General features: G+C 37.3%; 1 long non-coding RNA gene across 1 annotated transcript in view; it reads left to right on the forward strand.

Annotated features, from left to right (window-relative positions):
* LOC112530668 overlaps positions 1-18,069 on the forward strand; it is a 51,572-nt gene extending 33,503 nt beyond the window's left edge. The window contains exons 2-3 of the long non-coding RNA XR_003072455.2: positions 6,360-6,476; positions 17,055-18,069. This is a non-coding gene — a long non-coding RNA (uncharacterized LOC112530668). The remainder of the gene's footprint in view (positions 1-6,359; positions 6,477-17,054) is intronic.
* The last annotated feature ends 603 nt before the right edge of the window (positions 18,070-18,672 follow it).

Genomic DNA, 18,672 nt, shown 5'->3' on the forward strand with positions numbered 1-18,672 from the left:
CGTATACAAATGATGACATAATCAATCCCCTTAATTTCAATATAAATCTATTGGCAGTATATTCTTTGCTCCTGTGAATTCCTAAAAATTAAAATTTGAGTGCTGATAAAGTGCCCCGATACTAAAAGCAAACTAGCTGGTTTAATAAATGAAAAGCATATGCCTAGGCAGTAGGAATCTGTCTTCAAAGACTGTATATTTTTAGAGCATTGTCTGCTTGATCTGTAAGAAACGTAAGCCCTTTCCATCTGATTCTTGTTCAGACCTCTGGCTGCAAGGCAGCATTGTTATTTATCACGCGGTCTCACACAGGCCATGGATTCCTGAAACCAGAACAGGTGCAGTCGCACTCTAGCTACAAAGAAAGATCTTTTGTTTTGAATAAGCAAATCAGAGAAGAAATGGATATATTAGTAGCTAAATTGCATCTTTATTAATAGTGGAATAGCTATCAGTTCTATGTGACAGGACTCATTCCAATCTATTTTATCCAATTGCAAGATTATAAGCAAACCACATCAGGGAGCTGAGGAGACCACACATAAGCAATCAGCCATTCAACAGCACTATAATTGCTTCACAGTGGGAAGTTTGTTCTGCTCAGCCACTGTTATTCTTTTAGTATGAATTGTTGTTGCACTACAGCTATCTCGAATTAAATGCTGCTAATGCAGATAAGCTTGCTTGGAGAAACTCCTTTTGTTTCACAAGCCCTGTGAGATAATTTGCTGCAGGAATTGCTGCAGTGCCTCTGAATATCACAGATGTTTCGTGTGCTCTGTACCAGAGCTGAGGCAGAGGCAGGCAACCTTAAGATCATGGTTGTCTAGCCTTCAGAATAGTAACCAGGACAAAAGGGAAAAATATACAGCCAATAAACTCTTAGGATGTTGATAGTGCCTGCTTGGGAGCCTTTCACCAGGAAAGAATTGCTACTGAGAGTAGTCTCTGAGATTTGGTCTGAGATGTGTAAGTGGCCGAAGCTGTACTAGTAGCCCTTGTGCCCGGGGAAACTGCTCTGGAAGGAACTGGTTCCAGGTATAATCAGGTTACATAGGTATACATAGCCGTGTGTTTTCAAAGAGTGTGCATGTAGGGAAGATACAGTAAGGAAAAAGACATTTAGAAGGTTTATTAGGTCACACCAAAATTATCATTCAACTTCATGCATTTATACTTCATGCATATATACAAAAGTCTGTAGGGACAATAGTTCTAGTTGGAAAGCTGGCAAGAGAACTGCCCAGCTTGTCCAAGGGGGACAAGTGACCACATATGGTAAAAAAAAGAAAGGGGAGTACCTTCTGTAGGACCCCTGAGCAACCCTGGGCAAGCAGACAGCTGGGAAACCAGCCAAAATGGGATGGAGTATCATGATTGCTTAACCTTATGAATATGTAGATAGTGGGTGTTTCTTCTGTATTAGCTAGGTGGAGCACATGGGAATATAATGTATAAACACAGTGCAGAAACTTGGATTATTTTGCTTGATTTGTGGAAACTTCCACTAGCACCCTGGCCTGAATAAAAGGGGATATTTTCTCTGAGTTTGTGGGAAGTGGCTTATTGCACACTGGGTAACAAATCCACCTTTTGGACAGCACATGCATACACACACTTCATAGCAGCTTGAATCTGCAGTCTCCTTTTTCCACCTACCTCCACCAAGCACATATACAAATACCCTCCTCCTCTCCTACAACACTCTAATGCTTATTTGGTAAGCTTTGAAAGTAAATTTCAGGAAGGAGATTAAAAAACTCTTGGCTGTTTCTAGCCCAGTAAAAACAATGAACTCCTTCCAATTGACAGGGTTTTCTCTTCTCTGCTTTCCATCATATTTTTGGGATATTTAATTCCAGAGAAATAATTCTCATTGTTAACTTTGTTACTCCTTCACTTATGGCTCTAATAAAATAATAGTCTGTCCCAACTTGTCTGTTGCTGCTGTTTAAGGATGACTTTCAGATTGTTCTTTTTCACTCTAGTTGTACTGATGGAATTATATGAATAAATGAACAGTTCTGATAGGCAAGAAAATAGATTTGTATAGACTGAAAAACATTATTAAATTAAGGGAAGACTAAGGAGAGCTTGGGAAATTCTGATTATTGAAGAAAAGAGCATTTAAAGAAGTCACCAACACCTAATTTCCCACTGTTAGAATTATTATTTCAGTAACCAAGGACGCAAATAATCACTTAATACTCATTTTGCCTAGGTCACTAAACTGTTTGTCATCTGTTCCATGAGACTTATGTTCATGCTTTGTTGCTCCACATGGTACTTCAAGCCATGTCTAACTTGGCAAGGAATGATGCTCCTTCAAAGCAGATTTGTACAAAAACTAGATGGTTCTGAGGATGTAAACAGCACTGTAAAAGGAAAAGAGTACTCTATATCCAGTTCAAGACAGCTTCCTCCAGTCTGATCCAATGTATTTAATGTCCACAAAAAATGGTTGCCACACTGGAACTCACAGGAGTTGGACTTAGATGATCTTTAAGTTCCATTCCAGCTTAAGCCATTCTATGATTCTGGGAATGGGAGTGCATTAAATGCCCAGTTCATATCTACCTCATGTACTTAACACTGCTTAACTATGGGAGTCATAATCTGGTAAGTGACAGCAATCAGATTTGCTTTGAAAAAGCTATTCTGAAATAAAATAAAATACTAATACAAGTGCACCTCCTACTTACCACCATGATTTAGACAAACAGAATATTTACACTGTAAAGATTCTCTGCAAAACATGTGGATTGTTTATTGAATAGCATTTTATCTTAAAGGTTACAAAAATGAAGTTACCCAATTTCCACCAGCAGGCATTTTAATGGTCTTACCAGATAAATCTGATAAATCAAGACTCACAGAGAGATTTTGACAGATTAGAACACTGGACAGTCATCATCTCTGTGAAATTTAACAGTAGCAAATGCCTAATTCTGCAACTGGGACAGTGAAGCCCTGGATGTATGTGCAGACAGAGGGTCAAAAGATGGGCATGCAGCCTTGCTGAATGGCATCTGAGTTTTTCTGACACTAAACTCACTGTGAGTCAACAATTTGCTCATGTGTCTAAAAGGTGCTGGGACACTGCAGGGACACAGGGTGCAGGTTAGGGTGCTGCTCTGTGGTGTCATTGGTTGAGATTAATAATGCTTGTGGCTTCCAGGCAGATAATGATTTACTATGCCTCTATACCTGGACTATCCTTTACATTTTTATTCCTGGTCTTTCCAAGTGAGCCATTAAGTTCTGTTTGGTTTAGGATAAACAAGGCTCTTTTGTTCAAAATGCTTTACAGCTAAGGCTAGAAATGTCAAATAAGGATTGGGGTTATTTGGTCCTCTTATGTAACTGCTCCTAGGACAGAAGCATTACAAGGTAATTTTAATCACTTAATTAAGACTTTAGGGCAGGTAATATCTCTGCAATTTTAACAGTGCAAATAGCTGCATGAAAATCTATTTCCTAGAACTGCATGGCAGTGAGTTTTATCTCATGAATTTTTCACCACTACTGTAGAACAGAGGCAAGGAAAGATCTAGAGCTGTTACGAGGACAAAACCAACCAACCAACCAACCAACCAACCAACCAACCAAAAAACAACCAAAACCAAAAAACCACTATCACTGCCAGCAAAAAACAACAACAACAACAACAACAAGACACCACTCCACAGAAGAAAGAGACTTGCTTCTTAAAGTGATCTGAAAAAAAAAAAAGCCAGATTCAGTGATGGTAATCTCAGGAATACCCCTACAGTTAGCATAGTTCATAGTTCATAGAACAGCCTGGGTTGAAAAGGACCACAATGATCATCAAGTTTCAACCCCTCTACTATGTGCAGGGTTGCCAACCACCAGACCAGGCTGCTCAGTGCCACATCTGGCCTTCAGTGCCTCCAGGGATGGGGCATCCACAGCCTCCTTGGGCAACCTGTTCCAGTACGTCACCACCCCCTGTGTGAAAAACTTCATCCTAATATCCAGTCTAAACCTCCCCTGTCTCAGTTGAAAACCATTCCCCCTTGTCCTATCACTATCCACCCTCATAAACAGCTGTTCCCCCTCCTGTTTATACGCTCCCTTCAAGTACTGAAGGCCGCAATGAGGTCTCCCTGGAGCCTTCTCTTCTCCAAGCTAAACAGGCCCAGTTCTTCAGCCTTTCTTCATAGGAGAGGTGCTCCAGCCCTCTGAGCATGGTGAGGCAGTACCTGCACAGAACTCACTTTCTCAGCATTACGATACACAAATGCTATGTATCTGTTTAGGAACATACAAAGTGTGCACCAAGGTACTATCTTTCTTTGCACATACTGTTCAGGCAAAATTGTTTAATGAAATATTTCAGCACTCTCCTTTTTTTCTTTTCTTTCTTAACTTTCCTGTGGTTTTCTCATGGTTTACAAAGTAAAAGAAAAGTGCAGGGAGTTCAGTCTGTTGAAAAGGAATTACTGCAAGGGGCAGGCATCCACACATCAATGTAGGTGTGTTCCTTACAGATGGAGCCTAGCAAAGATGTGTGTTTGTGAATGACAGACTTCTTACACCTTCCGTTTAGATATCAGGACAAACATAGTTTGCAATATACACTTGTGTCTTTGAAGAGAGAGTGACTTAGTCACCTAACTGTGTTATGGGCTAGAATTCTCCCTGTCTTTTGGGTTCCAATGGAAAAAAGTTAATCAGCAGTTTTAACTACATGTAGTTTTCCAAAAGCAAACTCTTCCTTCCCTGCTGGGAATACTTGGATTGCTCAGGCTAAAAGGCAGCACAAGGACATACTTGTGAAATTTAAGCAGTACTGCTGAATTGTCAGTGCCCACTGGAGCTCTTTATGCTGTATTAACTGCTATATTACCTGCAGCTGTCTTGGGCTGGTTACAGCCAATGAGCTAATCAACCAAAACCTGTGACATTCTGTGCAGGGCTTTGTTAAAGACTAACAAAACGTTCCCATTTGATTGATACATTACAGGAACATGCAGTGTTATAACACCCGTGAGCAGCCTTACCCAGTATTTCTTGCCAGTTTTCCATCCCTTTTGCTGTTCTCTACCTGAGATGGAATGTAAGAAATTTTAGCATCTAGCAGCTTCTGACAGCAGATAAATGACATGGAGCTACTGCCAATATTAGTGCATACACTACACATGCAGGGAAATAAGTAAGAAATGGGAATGAAAAGTAGCTTGTGCTTTGTACAGTTCTGGAACTTTTTTTTTTTTTTTTCCAAGTTGTACTGTGTCTTTTGCAGTCTTCACATTATCCCTCTGCAAGTGGGTTGCATTCAAAGCCCCCTGTTCTGACCTCAACACTAAAGAATAAGAAAACAGTGCAAAAAGCAGTTCAGATTCTTTTCTTGCGTTCATGAGTGTAAGACCTAGATAACTTTTGTTAGCATATTATGATAAGAACTATTCAGAGAATTTTTAATACCTCACATGGTGAAGCAGCAATATATTGTTTAATTATTGTGAAACTATTTACAGTGGAACTGTTCTATTTTTTTTTTTTTCCTAAACAAAGTTCAACTGACTAATTGATATCTATCTCTTTTATCATCAGAAAAAAAAAATAATGACTCTGCTCCTGTGTGTAGTAGCAGTGCCACTCCTTTACTGCTGAACAATGAAAACAAAAGATAACTTTTCTATTTTGACATCAGAGTTTCACAGATATTACTTGCACACATGTACATCTTATGTACAAGTTTTTCAAGAACTTCAGGGAAAAATAACAACAACAATGAAAAAAAAACATCAGAAATGCTGAAAGGATATTAGCCAGCATGACATGTTGAGGGGCATGAGTAGAAGCCAGGTCTGAACAGGATCCTGAGGACAAAAGGCTACCTCGAGACTTCCAACCCTGTGTTTCCTCATAAATTTAGGGCACGGTGAAAGCACAGGGTTGATTCTTCTGAGCTTTCTGACATCTGACTAGTCATCCGTCTTTTTAAAACCTTCTTCTCACAGATACAATAAAAGACAGCGTCTGAAATATCTGCAGTTCTTTCTTCTACCCAAGATGATCTGGCTTCAAGCCTGCTGAAGTTCAGCAGCAGTACTATGCAGGTTAACATTCTCTTGGCCTGAAGGAAGATCATGTATTCACTGTGATTTATTTATTTATTTATTTATTCAGACCTACCAGCTGCTTTCAGTACTGTTGGTGATGAAGTATTAAATCAATAGCGTTAGACCAAGATGGGCTTAGCCTACTTTCTTGAGTGCAGTGGTATCCAGACTGAGTGTCAGTTCTGGTATAGCGAAGTTTCCTGTAATTTGTCAGTTTTGCTTATCAGCAATTTAAATTGTGGTAAATTGCTTTTCACTTCTTTGATGCAGAAGCTTTGCTGGGCTGGAGAATCACTATCATGAGCACTGCAAGAAAATTTGAGTGGTCTCTGTGGACGCCATTGACTGAGAGAGGATCCGGTAAAAATCTGCAGAGATAATGAAAAGGTTTGTTTATTGCACTGAATCTGTGTTTTGCTGAAGGATGCTGTGTGTAATGTTCTGTGTAAAATCTCTCTCTGAACTCTCAGAATGTATTCACGCAAAGACAAAGCCAAATCTGTCTGACAAAAATATTACTGCTGAGGAAGAAGTGAAGTAATATACTTTCTTTGAATCATGATTTGCATGGAGGAAGACTGATAGAAATAAACCAGCTAAGCCACAGATATTTCTTAAGCTGAAAACAACCATTCCCTCTAGGATACTTGGACTGTTTTGTGTTGTTTTTTCTTTAATAAAAATACATAAATCTCATAAATGTAAATAATAATAATGTAAAACAAGTTATGCTTCCTTCAAACAACATCAGATGTTGTGTTGTGTTAGATTTGCTTTGAATTTTAATATACTGTCTAGATATTTCCCAGATGTATGCATATAATATTAGAATTGCATTTAGTTTAATACTGTATTTGGCATCCAATTACAGAGGACAGGGACTCTTTCAATCTGAATAAGTACTGATCACATGTTCTGAAGAAACAACAGTGAGAAGGCATAGCCTTTTCAGACATGGCCAGAAACAGTGAGTTAGCCCTTTGTTTTCAGGCACATGACCTTTGTCTCATTAGGTGTACCTTTAACTGTGATAAACATCCATTTAAGTGAATATCATTTCCTTACAATTACAGAAGGGTCATACATAATACACTAAGTTCCCCTGACAGCATACGTGTTAGTCATGAATATTTCATGAGGAGTTTTATTCCCCCAGTGAGCTTAAAGCAATGCTCAAGCTTATGGCTTTGGTGTGTAGGAAATGAAGGTCTTCTCCTTGAGAAGATTCCAAGTCAATGACTTTAACTGCACTTTATCAAGAAGAGCAACCAGATGACCTCCTTGTAACATCTGATGGTTACTGGTATCAATTTTCTTTGCAATATGCATTGATTTATCTTATCTGTCAGGTTTTTTTGTGTGTGTGGAAAACGCATAGTTCCCGCCACCCATAGGCTTGAATGTAGAAATAATGAATGATGTCTGTTACTGGGGGTTAGTTGGGAATGTTGTAGTTGTAAAAGAAACTGAGTAAGCATGCAAAAAAAAGAAAAGAAAGAAAAAGAAGAAAGGAAGAAAAGAAAAAGGACAGAAAGAAAAGCAGGGGCTTAATAAATGAGTAGAACATGCTACACACTAAACATCTGTAGAACAGGTTGCAAAAATATATTATGATGCAACATGTGATGTGGTAGGTACAGTCAAATATGCTTGTACATTGTAATGCCTTTTCCTGATGTGAACGCTGGAAAGAGAAGGATATAAATGGCTCGACTGATATTAAGTATAAGAAAATGTCTGCAGTAATGAAACACAAAACTCCTCAGAAGTTCTCAGTACCAGCAACAGCAATTTCCCCTTTCTCTTTCCAAGAAAATAAATTTTATCTGTTTGATATTTTTCACCATCGTAAAGACACTGTTTGGAGGCACGTATGTCACAGATGTCGGCTCATGAAGACATTCATTCTGCTCCTACAGCAGGACAGGTTGGTCTAAAGTTGAAAGGAAAAATTACTCTTAGATAATCCCTAAAACAGTATATGGCCAGGCAAAATTAAATCCAGCAGAAGCCCTCCCTTCCTGTGACTGCTGCTCAGAGATTGGAGACACCAGGTTTGATACCCTGTGTTTTGAGCAGATTTATGTTTGAGCTATTGCACCGAAGAAAGAACGTTCTCCTTGATGTGATAAATTAATATTTATGTTGCTAAAATATCAGAGAGGCCACCGAAAAATATTAATATAAATAGGTTATAATTATCTTTAAAAATGTGGCAGCAATTGAAATGTAAATCCTAGTGAGCTGGGAGAGAGACTTGTTTGCATTGTGCCTGGGGCACCCTGCCTGCCTGCCGCAGCTGCCATTGATCATCTCAAATCAAAGGAAGTTAGAGATGTCTCTGGTGGCTTGACTGTGGAAAAAAAAAAAAAAAAGTAGAGAAAGATGCTCTGTTCTGCAGGACTGTTATCAAAAACATGAGCAGGAATGTGTTTCCAATCTTGTCTCTGTTGAATTTGGAGCCCTTCAAAGCTTCGCCACAATAAATAAAGTTTTCAAAACACATAGCATCTAAAAGATACATTTAAAATTCCTCTGAAGTAAGCATTTTCTCCTTTCTTGTCATTATTAGAAAACAACAGCATGAAACTAACGTGCATGTAATGATGAAATCAGAAGACTACGTGCACATTCAGAAACCATTTTAAAGTAGTTCTCCTTGTTTTACATTCCCCTAGGTAGAAAGTGTTTTCAGAATAAAAAGGCACAGGAAAGGTGAAATGCAAACTTACATTACTATTATTTCCAACTGTAATGTCCTTGTACTTACTGGGCAACCAAAAGAAATATACCTTCAGCTGTCTATGCTTCAGCAATAGGAGATAAAATGCATCTTCAGTAAACCCCTGGATATTACTGACTATGTAGACAATTCTTGAGGTCCATTAAATTCTATTTGACATACATTAAAAAGATTTAATCACAGATGCCAGTCAGCTAACCAACCCATTAATCTAGCTGTTTTTCCTATGAAAATTTTATTTAAAAAGGTCTTTTTTCCTCTTCAATTTAATTTAGTCATCCATTTACATTTTGCGTATTTATCATGTAAATGTGCCTTATTTGCAAAAGAAAAGCTCAGGACTCAGTGAAATAAATAGTTATTTCATTAAAATGGATACAAAAAACCCTGTGATTAGGGTAATTAATTTGCACACTAAAAGCTATCTTCCTAGTTCAGGTCATTAATATTGATGGTGTTCAATTTTGTTCTCAGCAATGTTCCTTGAAAAACACTCAGAACTGGCAGGCAAGGATGAAGACGCAGCCGCTTAAACTAGAAATGAGGATTCAGTAAGCACTTGGCTACTTTCCCTCTTCCACCATTCAGTATTAATAACATGCAATCATGAAACCTGTGTCCCAAAATGAACTGGACTGCTTGGATTGCACGGGTCTACATGGTTCATCAGAAGTGTACCTTATTTGCATGTGTCTCACTGCATTTCTCTGATTTCATAATTTTTAAATGCAAAGTAACATTAGAAGAGATTATTTCTAGGTACCCCATGCTGCCATACACACTATTGCCAGATAACAAGGCAGAGTTTGCCAATACACTCTTTTGTCATTAGGCTTTCATCTGCATATTATGCAAATTATGTTGAACCGTTTCCCAGTTTCAATCCTTTCTACCTCAAGATTCAGTTAAGACTCATATTTTGTTTCCCCACTGTAGAGCAGATGTATTCTACAAAGGACCTTGAAGGAAGATGTCACATCACTGTGGTGCACTATCAATTACAGCTGTATGGGAAGTGCTACGGAAAGCAAGTTCTGGAAGAAATTCAGACACATTATGCAGGCTGTGCTTATGCATTCAGACATATTTTGTTGCGGAGAAGCCAGATTTAAACTTTACTATGGCTGCTTTCTTCTTTAGTCATACAGACAAACCATATGAATGCATGGCATATGGTAGGGTCATATCTGTGTGAAATATTTACTTACATTTCCACTTGACCACACAGTCCTCTCTCTGTTCACTTCTCTGGCGGTTATTTGAAAAGTCCAATAAACATCAGAGTGTTTCCTTTTTTATTACTTTTAAATTTTATTTGTATTTATTTTTATTTTTAAACCAGATAGAAAATCTGTTTTTTTTTTCTTACTTTTTCCCCAAATACAGAACTTTTTTGTAGCCTCTTATCCACCTGCATGATCTACTTGGGATAACATTTGTCCTAGGTCAAAGGAAATTTGCTGCTGACAGCTTAAATATCAACATTTCTCACTCTTGAAGCATTAGAAAACCCCTCCATATCCTATTAGAAACAGGATTTGACTCAAATATCTTAACTTCAGAAAGATGTAGAAAACAAACTTGTAATTATGATATTGATATACATAACTATAAAGGACTATACACATACATCCATTCTGTATAAATATGTATATCTATGTGATGTTTATATAAAAAATCACGTTTATTTTTACAATTCTTATTTCATACCATAATTTAATAATTTCCTCCCTCTCACCTCTTTCTTAGGTACCATTTTTAGACTACTACTATTGCAGGCTATCAGATGCAAAATCCCTTAAGATAAGCAGTGGCCTTAATGCATTAGGATAGGCAGTTTCTGCAGTGTAAATGTCATATATAAATATTAGAATATCAAAGGGTTTTAGAAGCATTTAATTGCTAATATTTTGCAAATTCAGTCAGTGCCTCACTACTGATGAGTGAAAGTGGTTCTTCAGCTAACACAATAACATCCGGCGTTTATTTCAGTATGTTTGACCAAGTTATCCGAAAGCAATGCAGGATTTGGTGACCTGAATATTGCAGTGTGAGTGATCAGAATTGTACCACCTGAAAATCCAGCCACTTCAGAAAGTAGTGTGTAGAATTGTTACTTCTCTTTGAAAGATGTCTGTCTGTTTGCACGCACACGGCTGTTATATAAATGTAAGACCCAACCACATTTTCAAAACAACATGAAATCTAAAGTGCCATCATATTTTTGCATTCATTAATACTGTCTATATACACATATGTCTCAAGAAAGCATTATGGCTGCTTGGGCTTCTTATAATTTCAGAAAGGTTCTTAATTTCCATTAGAAGCATTTGCCAATGTTGGCTTTTGCCTTACTAATCATCCCATTCCACAGATTCTAGTAGTTGGCAGCCCTGCACATAGCAGGGGGGTTGAAACTAGATGATCATTATGGTCTTTTTCAACCCAGGCTGTTCTATGATTATATGATTTTATGATTCCTTTTAAGTGTAAATTCCCAATTTATCTCATTGAAGGAAAAAATATATATATATCCTAGTTTTGAATAATACAGCAAGTACTTCCTAGTCCTTCTGTGGAACTTGTTGGAATTCACTAAGTCACTTCAAAAAATAGGAACTCATGAGATAAAGAAGAAAGAAAGAATTTCTTAGGCATCCTTCCATACTGCTTATTGACAAAATCATTTATTTTATCATATAGCCACAATTTAGAGAGCATATCTTGCAAGACAGACTCATTTCTGTTCATTCTGGACAGTATTCAGTACACTGTAGACATTTGAACATTCTTGATGTTTTCACAGGAATTTCCATTAAGAGACTCTCTTCTGTCTTAGGTACATTGATGTCAGTCATAACTCAGGACGCCACATTACTTGTGCAGTAACAGGGATGTTTTATGCACCTTTAGAGTAAGAACTTTACAGAAAAGTAAAACCAGCAAATCTGACTTGTAATTCCCTTTTCCCAGTTTCAGCAAGGTGTAATTAGCCACACTTTAGTGCCTGCCCTATACATACTATAGATTTCATTATACTTGAGGCATACGGAAGTGGTTTGTAACAACAGAACTGAATCTAGTGATGTTCTTTATCATTATTATTTTTATTTTTTTCATTATACACTGTACTTTTTTATCTTTAGTTTGTTAAACACTATATTTTCATACATATATTCCATTTCTCTCCCAACAAAAATCTATTTTAAAGTTACTCCTATGCAATGTAATACCTACAAATGGGTTTGCTTTCATCCTTAACAGCCAATTCTTTCCACAAAGTAGGGAGTAAAACTGAAGAATTTCGTACCGATCCCAAGAATACTTTATAGTATTGTTTTTCTAACTTGCTTTATGAACTGCTTCAAGCAGCAAATTCTAGATACATGGTAATAAGACAGTGCTCATCCATACAGCAAAAACAGCAGTCAATTTAAAGCAATGTGCTAATTAAAAAGTGGAACATACTACAAATCTACTCGTTACTATTCATGGCAAATGTACAGCAAATCACTTTGCTGTTCACTTTTAAAATAAAAGCTTTTGTCTATCTTGTTTGGCAAGACATTTCTGGACTAAAAAGACTTTTACTGAAGCATGACATTGAAAAGACATTGCCTTAAGGTTTGATAGAGCAAAAGGCTGAAACATCTATATCTTTTAATTCTAGACCTTATTTTTTTCCCCATGCTATTAACCTACCACAGTGTTTCCTTTTATATACCACAGAACAACAGCAGTGGGGAACAAAGTAAGGAATCTTCCAGGTTGCATTTTTTTCTGAGTGAAACAGCAGAAAAAGCACACTTGTTAATTAAAATAAAGAGATCTCCAATGGCTGGCAGTTAAATATTGTTCATCTTTAGTAAGGCACTAGGACAACATCATTGCAAGTAGTCAGGAACATCATTATACTCTTGGTTCAAACTGTAAATAGCTGATTCACAAAATTAATTCATTATGTGAAGAATAGGTGATCTTTTCTTCCTAGAACAACACAGTACAGTGCTATGGGATATTTAAAAGAAAAAAAAAAGACAGATAATTGCACAATGACATCCTTTTTTATAAGACTAGTTACCTGACTTCTGACAAGGTTTGTAAAAGTATGACATACCAACATACTCCAATAATCAACATTTAATGTTAAAAATAATAGCAAGAAAAGGAGGTAATAATATTATTTCCCTATTATTTTCAAATAGGGAACAACAAACATTATTATCCTAACAGGACAAAAGGCTAAAAGTAAGATTTTCACAAGTCTCAGAGAAATCTGAATTCTTGGTACTGTCAGAAGTAGAAATTTTTCCACCACCTTTGATGGCAGCAGATTTTAGACAATTTTTGTCTTGCCTGAAAATCTCATTTCAACTTTATATGGAAAACATGGAAATATGGACACTTGCAAGTAGAAACAGAAGATAAAAGTCTGTGTTTTTTTTGTGAGAGGATCTTACATGTAATGTATCTTTTTCCTTAGCAGAAATTATAGCTTTTATAGTCTTCTGTTTGCAGCCCGGCACAATTTTAGAGCTAAAAATGCTTGAGCCTCTCCATTCATTCTTCTCTCCCATTCCCACAAAGGCAGTAGCTGGTGTCATTTACATTTTTCTGGGACCCCAATCACATCGATATCATGGAAGAGACCAGTAGGCAAAGCTAATGTCTTTCTTCATGAGTACACTGATCCTGGGGACCATAGGTACCCATAGGTGTTCCCCTAGAGGTGCTCAAGGGGATGTCTGGTGCTGAAAAGTCCACAGAATTCAGTTCTTTTTCTGCCAGGTTGAAGAAAATATTTCCATTTTACATCCACTAGTGAGGGGCTGGGCTCAGTCTCCTAATTTCTCATTGAGATTGTACCTTCTCATGTATGTACCCTAATGAAACATCTATTTCAGCTTTAAAATCTGTATTTTACCATGCAGAATGCAGATACTGTCCTTTACTTACAGAGACATTGATTAAAAGCCATCAGAAAGTAAGAGCAGCAGAGATAAGATGTGGAAATAGCTAAATGATGGAAATATTCCAGGGTATGGAAAATGTTCTTAAGTGAGTAAGTCGCACTTAAAGGGATCAGATGAATTGTTCTGCAGTGACTAAGAGAGCAAGAGCAAAAAAATTTAGAATAGCCATCAGTAGTGATGCGAATCATTTAATGATAGGTAGAAAAATTCAATTAAAAATAATTAAATACTGCTTTCTTTTTCATCTTGATTCTTGAGGAGAAACCATGTGACTGGTGGAAGCAGAGTGGATGCTGAGTAAGAAAAATTGCTAATTCTGTAGGCCAGCAGCTTAACAATTGGCACAGCAGGGGAAAGGGTAATGGTTGTACCATTAGTGGCACAGGACAATGGGCCTTTGAACCAACCCCCAAGTGTCACAATGCATATCTTCTTTTTGTTTTAGCACCATCACAAAAGGTTTAAACAAAGGACAGACCAGTGCAGAGGAGGGGGCTGCAACTGCAGCAGGAAAAAAACTATCTGGAAGATAGTAGAGACAAGGCAGTGCATTAAGCAACTTGCTGCAGTGTTTCTGTTAGAGAAAGGTTTGGACTGAAGATGAAAGGGCAGGACACAGGGAATTCTACAATCCCAATATTTAATGCTTTCTATAAAACATTTGAATAGTGAACATCAAAGAAATGTTCTCCCATGATATTAGTGAATCACAGAATAGCCAGGATTGGAATGGACCTCAGAGATTATCTAGTTTTAACTCCCCTGCCATGGTCAAGGTTGCCAGCCACTAGATCAGGCTGCCCAGGAACCCATCAAGTCTGGCCTTGAATACCAGCAAGGATAAGACCCATAACTTCTACGGGCAGACTGTTCCAATGCCTTACCACCCACTGAGTGAAGAATTTGTTCCTAACATCTAGCCTAAACATTCTCTCTTTCAGTTTTAGTCTGTTCCCCCTTGTCCCGTCAGTATCTATCTGTGTAAAAAGTCATTACCGCTCATGTTTGTTAACTTCTTTCAAGTGATAGAAGATTGCGAAGAGGCCTCCCTGGAGCCTTCTCTTCTCCAAGCAAAACAATCCCAACTCCCTCAACCTTTCATCATAAGAGAGGTGCTCCAGCCCTCTGATCATCTTAGTGGCCCTCCTATGAGCCTGCTATAACAACTCCACACTCTCCTGATGCTGGGGGCCCTAGCCTGGGGTGCAGCACCTGAGATGAAGGCTCATGAGGGCAGAGCAGAAGGGGAAAATCCCCTCCCTACCTTGCTGAAATCCCTCTGTTGATGCAGCCCAGGATACCATTGGCCTTCTGGGCTGCAAGCACACAATGCTGGCTCATGTCCAGCTTTTTGTCCACCAGGACCCCATGTCTTTCTTGGCAGGGCTGCTCTCCAGTTTTCTCAGTCTGAAGTGATTCACTTACTGTACCCAGAATCTGTTCTACAGCAAATACCAGGAGTTTCAGCCATCAGCAGAAGTGCTACAGCCTGTAGTAATAAATACGAACAGAAATAAACGTGTTGGCTGCCTGCCTCCTGTCTACATGTCATTGTAAATAAAACAAGATGCCTAGTGCTCACATTTCTGACCATGTCTCTGAACACGCTTAAAGGTTTTGCTATTCACAACAACAATACAGATTTGTAATTATAGCCGCTTCACAAGTGTACACCTTTGTGTTTTGATGGAGAGAAAGAACTATGAACTTAGAAATAAAAAGGAAAATTAGAATGGGTAGAATTTGTCAAGGATGTTGATACTGCCACAACATCTGATAAAAGTTTAATAAACTTCTAACTGAATGAGCATGCTTCAATTAGTTTTTAGAAATGCTACCAGGTAGTATTTGTACCTGTGATGATTAATGTGAACAGAAGAACTCTTGTAGTAAGGAGTAATACAAGAATAACCATAAAGAAAGATAGCAAATTGTGCCTTACATCAGAAGCTATTTGTAAGGAGTGATGAAATGAAATGTATTTGTTCAGTTCTCCACAAAGACAACAGACAAGTAGGTTTCATATCACACAGAAACACAAATAATTAATTAGAGTAAAACTGGCAATACATAGGTGATCCACAGGTTGATAGTCTCACAGGCTGAGGCAACATTTGCTAATAAATCAGTATTTCCCAGCAAATACAAGCTGTGAAATGCTTGGAGAAATACTTTTCACCACTGTTCTTAACAGACGTATCAGAAAAACACCACATTAATTTTCACTTATGTGCAAAAATTTTGCTGTAAATGTTATAGATAATGAAGGCTATATTGAATAAATTATATTTTTCCCAGTTTGACTCTGAACCAGTACACATTCAAAAGAAGGGTGGGTAACCACTATCTGTGTATGAAGAAATGTAAGAGAATAAAACCTCAAAGAGCTGTGATAGAGATTTTTAAATGTATCTAGGTCCTCACATACAGGAATTGTTATACAGTTATCAATATAGTTATTTCTATATAACATAATTTTCAAAAATATTCATTTTTCAGTAATCTGTAACTGATTAGAAACTGCTGAAAGGTTAACAGTTATGAGAAACTGCCTAACAGGAATGGCAAAATGTGAAGAAATAATCCTAAATTAAAGAACATCTTTGAAAGTTGAAGACATTTTTGCTCTGTGCACAAAAGTTAAGAGCATGCAACGTCAAATGTTCCTTTCTGTAAATTTTTACTTCTGCAATTATTTTACACTCTTCTTCTATTCTAAGTTAATCTACTTGCTTAATAAGGATCATTGACTCCAACATTCACACAGCCTCTCTAAATTTCCCATAAAAATGAATTATACTGACTTCGCTGCAAAACCACAACTCTAAGTTAAGAAACAGATGAAGTAAAGGCTACAAGTCTTATTATCACTCCCAACAGGACACTTTACACCAGCATTTTGCTTAAACAGAGCACATGTTCCAGGTGACAGTACATTTGTCATGTCAGAATATTAAATTGTAAAAACATAGTAAAGCTTTAGAAATGGGATTAATTTTGTGTTGCTGTGTTTATTCAGGACACATGCTCTCCTCGCACCCAAAGGAGTAGGAGAGTTAATCTAGAGTGCAACAAGACAGACAGTGTACTGCTGAGAACTTACTTCCCAAAGTGCATTTGAGACTGACTTCCAGAATAGTAATACACTAGGTTGCAATATTTTACCTGAATATAAGAAACACAGAAAGAAAGTGGCAATGCAAAGAAATGGACAAATCATGGGTTTTTGTTGTTGTTGTTGTTCTGCAGGTTCTGGTGAGGAATCATGCCCCTTGAATTTCCTGGACTTCCAAGACACATCCATGTGCAACGTACCATACTATAATGCTTCAAATATAAAATGGCAGCACTTAGCAGAAATGTCGTGGCATAGGACCTATTCAATGTCAAAGTGACAGTGCAGAAGTATGCCCTGCATTTTATCTAATATGTATTAAAAAATGAAATAATCTATAAGATTAAATCTTATATATGACATATTCTACATGAAAGAAGAGCACAGTTACAGAACTACCTGGAGGCAACTGGTGGTAACATTCCAGATTCTTGACAAAAAAATGATTCTTCATATTTCAGGAATTGTCACCTACATCCTAATGAGAAGTAAACATAGATTTAATGCCACTTTTGAACTCTTCCAAACCTCCATTGATTTGGGTAAGGGCAAATCTCCTCACATTAGTTAGAGAGGTTGCACAGATTTGCAGTTTACAACAAGGAGAAGTGTATTAGATTAAATTAGAATGGAAGAATAATTGTAGAAGTAAAAATTTTCAGAAAGAAACATACGATGTTGCATGCTCTCAAGACTTATGGAAGAAAGAGATAAAGGGCAGACTACCCACTGTCTAGACAAAATCTTCATAAAATTTTTCAATTGCCAATGACCTTTAAGCAACAGGATCACTAAGACCAATGTGTTCACAGTTCTGTTGTTCGCATGGGTTGGCAGCTGACATTCTACAGTTTTATGGCAACTCAGTGCAGTCATATGCAGGCACAACCACTCTAGGACATATACTGTCTCATGGTCCAGGTATATCATCTTTAATTTTGCATTTTTCCTGTCATTCTATTCCTACTTGACCATTCCTGGTAGTCTTTACTGGCTTGTTTCATGCAAAGTGAGTGGAAGATTACAGTGTTCCCTCTAACTTATATTGAATTTTATATTGCTGTTGTAAACAAAAAGGGAAGTTCAAGAAATTCTACAAGCTTAAATATTGTGGAATAAAGGTTCAGATGGACTGAGATTTCTGAAACTCCATATGACTGACTTAGATATCTTGAACCAAGGCAAGATTTTTATATTTTGATGGCAGCAAATGAAAAACGTCTTGAAATAATCACAGGCGTACATGTAATGAGTATAAATTATTTGCTTTAAGTATAAATAGGAAGAAAGGAAGGCAAGGAGGCAAGGAAGTATTTGTCCTAGACTATTTGTTTTTATAGAACAGCTGAGCAAGTTGTTTATGAAAGGCAAAAAAAGAAACAAACAAAACAAACAAAAAAACAATCAAAACACTCAAAAAAATATCAACAACAAACAAATAAACCCAAATCATTATAAACTACCCAGAATGTCTACCTCAAGAATAAAATGTAAAATCTATGCAGGAAAACATTCTACACCATGGACTTGGAACAAACTGTAGAATCTACAGGCAACAATCACCTAAAACAAATAAACAGAAACATGAAATGATTACATAAACTTCAGTGCTGGCTGCCAATTTCTTCTCTGAGCGGCTGTTATACCATTCAGTTCTCTTCACAGTGTTGAAACTTCTTACACATCCTTTACTTTGCTATTTTGTGGCTCAGTGAAGGTAGACGAACATCTACACATTGTATGAAGTTTTAT

This window comes from Gallus gallus, chromosome Z, assembly GCF_016699485.2.
Source record: "Gallus gallus isolate bGalGal1 chromosome Z, bGalGal1.mat.broiler.GRCg7b, whole genome shotgun sequence".
Taxonomy (NCBI): domain Eukaryota; kingdom Metazoa; phylum Chordata; class Aves; order Galliformes; family Phasianidae; genus Gallus; species Gallus gallus.